Source organism: Corapipo altera, unplaced genomic scaffold, assembly GCF_003945725.1.
Source record: "Corapipo altera isolate COAL_440 unplaced genomic scaffold, ASM394572v1 54, whole genome shotgun sequence".
Lineage (NCBI taxonomy): Eukaryota > Metazoa > Chordata > Aves > Passeriformes > Pipridae > Corapipo > Corapipo altera.
Genome location: NW_020884902.1, coordinates 1,329,910 through 1,336,292, shown reverse-complemented (window position 1 = coordinate 1,336,292; position 6,383 = coordinate 1,329,910).

The window sequence follows — 6,383 nt, the reverse complement described above, 5'->3', positions numbered from 1 at the left end:
TTAATTTACACTAACTGTAAATTAAGAGAGGACATACGAATTATATTTTGTGTACCAAAATTTTCAAATGTGCTATGCTTGTGTTAATTTATTTATTTTTTAAAATAATGATGGTTAAAGAATAAATATTGTTACTTATAATGCTTCCAGTGTCTTCAGAGCTTGCTTACTACAGTCTTTTCATTTCCCATACAATCAGAAGCTAATTTATTTATATAAAAGCATCCTCCATAAAAAGTAGTGCAAAATGCTTTGCAGAGAGAGATAAAGAAAAGAAGGAATGTTTTACACAGATTGCTACAATGACTTTCAAGGACACAAAAATGGAAAACTATCTCTGAGGATAGAGTACAACGTACATAAGAAAATCAGAAATAAAGAAAAATAGCAGCAGAATTACTTTTGAAACATAGATTGAGTCTGAGAGCCAGAAAAGAAGGAAAAAGGGAAGGGAAAAGAATGGAAAGGAAATGAGTTGAGTAACAATAAAAAAAAGAAAAGGAAATTGGAAAGTTTTCAGATGAGATTTAAGAACAAAGACATTTCCGGGAGAGGGAGATAAGGCAGGAGTACAAAAAAGGGGAGGAACATCCATACGGTGTAGGAAATCACAAAGGAGTGGTTTAGTTTGCAGTCAACCAACCAAGGACTTGGAAAACCTGGGTACAACTGTCTAGATGCTTTTTGTCTCTCTTGAATTTCCTACCTGTAAAATGCAACACAGGTTAGATAATGAAGCATGAGGGTCTGGATGCAAAGGAGTTCTGGGAGAGAAGCCTTGAAGGGACTATTCGAGGTCAATAAAAGTAAGATATGTTGATTTTTCCTGGTGAGATACAAATGTGCATGTTCTTTATAGTCAACTAGTAAATTATTTTATAGCAAATCACAAATAGTAGGAAGGGGCTGTGACTAAGCCAACAGAGGACAGAGGGGAGGACAAATAGAACTGTGATATTTAGAGTAGATAGAGTGATAACAAAGATAGAATTGACAATAAGAAGCCCTGGAGGGAGAATAGGGAACAATGAATTTTAATGAAGATGAAAACTTCCTTCAAGGGAGCTGGATAGATAATTTTGTTGTAACAAAAGCATTCCAGGAGAAAAAGCATACCAGAAACACTGACCCAAATGTAGCTTTGTGTTATGCAAGCTTTTATACCTATCTCCTCAATGTGTATTCTGAAGAGAAGGAAAATCCTCCCATGGAGAAGCTTTGAGGCGGAGGTGCCCTTTGGATTGGCCAGCCTTGGATGAACTTACAAGGGTGAAGGTGTGGAAGGACCTATCTGAGACAGGCAAAAGTTTTGTTCCTCCTGTCAGGAAAAGTGAATGATGAGGAACAAATGTAGAACAATGATTTGGCCTTTTGCAATTCTCCCTTGAGGTTTTCTCCTCCTCTCCCCCTGGAGTGCTCAGAGAATGGCCGTCCTGCCCCACCTGCCAGTGTTTGTACAGGACCTCGTGAGCTGCCTTGGCTATAATGACACGTGATTTACCTTTGTGGTCTAATAAACAGTGATGGAATCTATACCATATATTTAGTAAGATGAACCAAATGAAATGGCCTTCTAATGCAATATCTTAAAATGTACTGAGAAGATACTGAAACTTCCAAGAAGAACAACTAGAGCAGAAGAGCTAAAGCAGGGTGAAGCTGTATGACTCAAGACGTAAACTTCACCAAGCATTCAGGGAACTGAAGTATCACTTGAGATCACTCTTTAAGCTATACTTGTACTGTACCCATTTGGAATACATTTTAGTCTGTTGCCCAAATGCTATGAAGTACCATAAAATCTGCTGTACTCAGATAACATAATTCATAAGCGTGGTGGATCTTCTCTGAGGACTTTCTACTCTATACTTGGTGACCTTTTACACCAACCATATTTCTCTTAAAATGTTTCTTTCTACTTTATATTTTATTTTACCTGAAGACTTGAAGGGGATCACATTTAATGGTGGAGTCCATTAAACTGGTGATGAGAGAACGAGAAATGGGGCAGTTACCTCTCTGCCATACTCTTTGAATAAGTCTGCACAATGACACTTGAATGAAAGCCTAAGTAAATTCTAGATGATAACTGCATGGAACAAATGTGGAACAAAGAAGCTATGTTCTACTCTTTATATGTTGGAAGAATGAACTTGTTGCTGCTTGATCAATTCCTTGTCCTTCACCAGTCCTTGAGTTCCTCTCTTTGCTGAGAGAGCATGCAATGTTGCAGTGCAGGGTTGTGTTATATTTCCTGACCTTTGTCACTTTTTTTTCCCAGAGATTTAAAGGAGTTAATATGGGAAGCAGTTTTTGTCTTGCTTTGGCTTTTAAATAGCAGAGCCTATTTATTCCTCGTTCAGCAAGCCTCAATTATTCATTTGTAAAAAATCATTTGGTAACAGGATTAATTCATCCTTCATGTAACTACACTGGAAGACAATAAGGTTACACAAGAGATGAATTTGACAAATATATAACTCTTGTAGGGACAAAAGGAATTCTTTCTAGAGCTGTGAGAAAGGTTTATGATACTTGCCTGATTTAGTATATTGCTGCAAATCTGAATGTTAGAGCCTATTTGCCTTTCTTCAAAAGTATTTAATGTGTAACCAGGCTCAAGTGTTGAACCATCAAGCCTAATTTTAACAAAAAGTCTTTTGATTATGCTTATGCTGAGGTTGTATACAGCTTTCTTGCTCCTGATAAGTACTTCTTTCAATATTTTCAATGTAACACAGAGTTGGGTAAATCCAAGAGGAGCAGTCATGTGAAGTTGTCTGACTCCGAGAGTTCTCATGGGCTGGTAAAGTGGTGGTACTGATGGGGAGGTGGAGATCAAGGCTGTCTGGCCTCTATACCTGTTCTGGTATTGTGTCTGGCAAGACAATCCCTTAATATGTTAAACAATGTCAATCACATCTGTAGCATGCTGTTCTTTCTCTCCTCTTCCCCAGGAGTGAAGCACACATAAAGAAACGTCTTACTTTTGGACAGGTTTCTGTTCTTTTTAACTGTGTGCACCCATACACACCTATGATAATATGTACAATGTAGTGTCTCCCTAAATTCATGTCCTGTCTGTAACCAAACTTTGTTGTGAATGTGGTATGTTTGTTTTGTGTGCTGAGGAGGTAATGTCATGCCCTGGAGAGAGCAATAACCTATGATTCAGGACCCAGGATTCCTAATCCTGGCTGTGCTGCCAACCTGCTGCATGGACCTAGGCAAATCACTTGACCCAGATTCCCAAAGACAGATAAGCACCTAAGATCTTTAAATAGTGACGTCCAGGACAGATTTATTTGGAGTGCTGAATGCAACTTATAAGCAGTCCTGTGATAGGGTTGCAGCTGTGTGACTGGATAGCTTTCTCTCCTACTTTTAAAGTATCTGTTCTTCACCTATATTCACTATTTCAGCTCCATCCAAATGCTGAGATAATACATTTTGCAAAGGGCACCAACCTTTGCACTGTGCCTATGGAAAAACATGGAAAAAATCTTCTCTGGTTGGTGGTCTGGAAGCCCTAAAGTGGGAGTTTTAAATTAGGTGCCCCACTGCCGTGAGAACCTGGGGCTGAGGATGCGGCTGTATTCAGAGTATGTGTAAGGCATAGATTTAGGGAACATGGAGGTACAGAAGTGAGGGTTACCTGGGTCATTTGGTGGTTAGAGAACCAGCCTGGGGTGGTGAAAATGCAAGTTCAAGTCCCTAATCCAAGCCAGGTATGCTAGGAATGATTTGGTCACAAATACCAAGTGTCCAAACCAGTAAGCTACTAGACACTCTCTGAAATGCCTTTTTATTTTTTGGGGAATTGTAGGGAAGAAGGAAAATAAGCATGGTAACCAAGTCACAGGTGAGTATTTATGGTCTAGAGTCCTTCTAGCTCCCAGATTTTTGTTGTCTTGTAAATGCAAGGACACTCTCCAAGGCCTTATTTGTACGTGTGGAGGTGACCCCAGAAACAGCAGAACACAGCCTTGGATCTTATTGCCAGAATATCAGCATCAGCTAAACAATTTGTATGGGCAGCTTTAGGAGAGGCATGGGCACAAGGGTACCAAGCTCTTTGGAAAGTCACAGTAAGAATTTATAGATGATGTACAAAAAACCCATTTGTGTCGTTCAGCTCTGGCTGCATTCTGTGTGAGCATGTCAGAACAGGTAGGGACCTCTGTTTCCCATAATGTTCAAAGTGGTGAAAGTATTCAGAACTCCTCCATGGCCTGGAGAAGCCTGGTACTGTGCAAGATGGAGTCCAGGTTAAAAAAAATGCATATTTTATGAGTAGGTCTGGAAGCGAAACAGCTGACTGCCTCTTTTAGCCAGGCTTTTATACATGGTCGTAGGGTATCTGGGAATCCATGAATCCACACTGACATCTGCACGCTCAGAAGCATGATGCTGCAGGCCCTAAGTATATATTTAGACTGTATCTACAAACCTTGCAGAAAAACATTAAATCAGCAAAATGAAAAAAAAACCCAAACAAAAATGAGACATAAAAATGAGCTGGCTACTCTAAAACACAGATACAGTAATTATTTCAGTCTTTTGCTTAGGGGTGTACCAACTGTTTACAATTTACTGTTTGGCAAGCTGGGTGTTCTCATTTCCCTCATGGTTCAGGAGTCAAAAACATATGCTACCTTTAGTAATGAACTCTTCTAAGATTTGAAACTATCCATATTCATGTCATAAGAAATGTTTACACAAGAGCAAAATGCTCCAACATCAAAATAAATCAGTAACATCTCAGAGTTTATATTTCCATATGCTTCTTTGGCATAATAAAGCAGGGGAAAGGCTGTTGTTGTAAAATGCAGTTTAATTAAAAACAAAAGAAAAAAACTTTATCAGAAATCATGGCCACCCAAAAATGATGCAGACTAATGCACAGTTTCAACATATTCTAAAGATTTATCATCTATCAATAGAAACAAGAAAATGCAATATAATCATATCCTCTACACACCTTGCATATTTTCCATATCTGTGCATAAATTATGCATTCATTTTCATAATTATGGTAACATTCTAGTTTTCACATAAACTGCTATTACTCCTGGGTACCAGTAAGTTTACATCTACCAAGGCTACACGCTAATTACATTTTCTTTTTATAATGTTATCTATTTATCAAATTTAGTTTCTTAATGGAAATTAATAGACTAGGTCTCTGCAGTAAAAAAAAAAATCAGAGGTAATGTAGTAGTTTGGGTATTTTTCAGCTTTTATTTTATTCAAGCTTAAAGGGCTTTGAGTGCTTGATTGGTGATTATGGTGTATGAAGTAAGTTATAAAACCAATGTCCAGGAGGTGGTTGGTAAGGAGTTAATGATTTCCCTTTTGCTAGAGGAGGTCCACAGCTGCCTGAACTGAGTGCAGGGATTTTCAGGGTAGCCAGCTGTGGGGATTTAATTGATTCACCCACCAGTCTATAAAGGGGGGGGTACCCCAGGGTGATTCTAAATCCTGCTGTGATACAGGGAGGAGGAGGTAATTTGGGGTGGGTATTGAAACCATGAGAAGACCTAAGCAGGAATGACTAGATGGGTAAATACTTAATGTTGTTTTCTCCTGAATGTCAAGGGAGAAAAGGAGGTGTGGGTTTTTTTTTTTTAATGTTTCTGTAAGAAAAAATGTACTCTTTCTCTTTTTCTAATCCTTTACTTTTCTAGCTTTTAATGGAGCTTTACAACGCTCTTGCTTGGTCTAAAGTCAGGGCAGCAAGAAAGACTGGACTGAAGGGAGATCAGCGGATGGAAGATGTGCCTCAGCCAACTGCAGCAGATGATGAGCGAATGGTTGTGGGCAGGAGAGAGGAATAATCCCACAGTGTGTGGGATGCCAGAAGAAATCTCCTTGTCTATATATACATCAGGTGAGATCTTAAGCGGTCTTGGCTTTCAGATCTGCAGTGTACCTCAGTTTGCTTTTCAGTTGAGTAAGGCAGAAGGATTGTTTACTTTCCCTGGATACTTGAGTGTTTTTAACAACAAGGATTATCAATACCTGGCTTACCCTCCGGGTGGGTTTCCCTTCTCTTTCTCTATCTCTGAATCAGAGTATTGTCAGAAATCTGCAACCTTTTTCTACAGGGACAGTAGTGGTATTGTAGCACCTTCTCTAATAACAAGCTTTGACTGCATTGATTATCTAATCAATGTTCAACATGTTTTTGTTCCTTCCTCACCTATAGTGGATTAGTTCTATCTACCTCAAGGTTTTCCAGGTCTAAGCATGGCAATTTATCTGAGAAAACAAAGTTTGCTTAGGCTGAGAAGTTCTACATAAATGTAAGACATTAACACCAAGCAGTACCTTGTTTTGAATATTGCAGTATGTTTAGTTTTGACATATTCTTTTTCTACTCT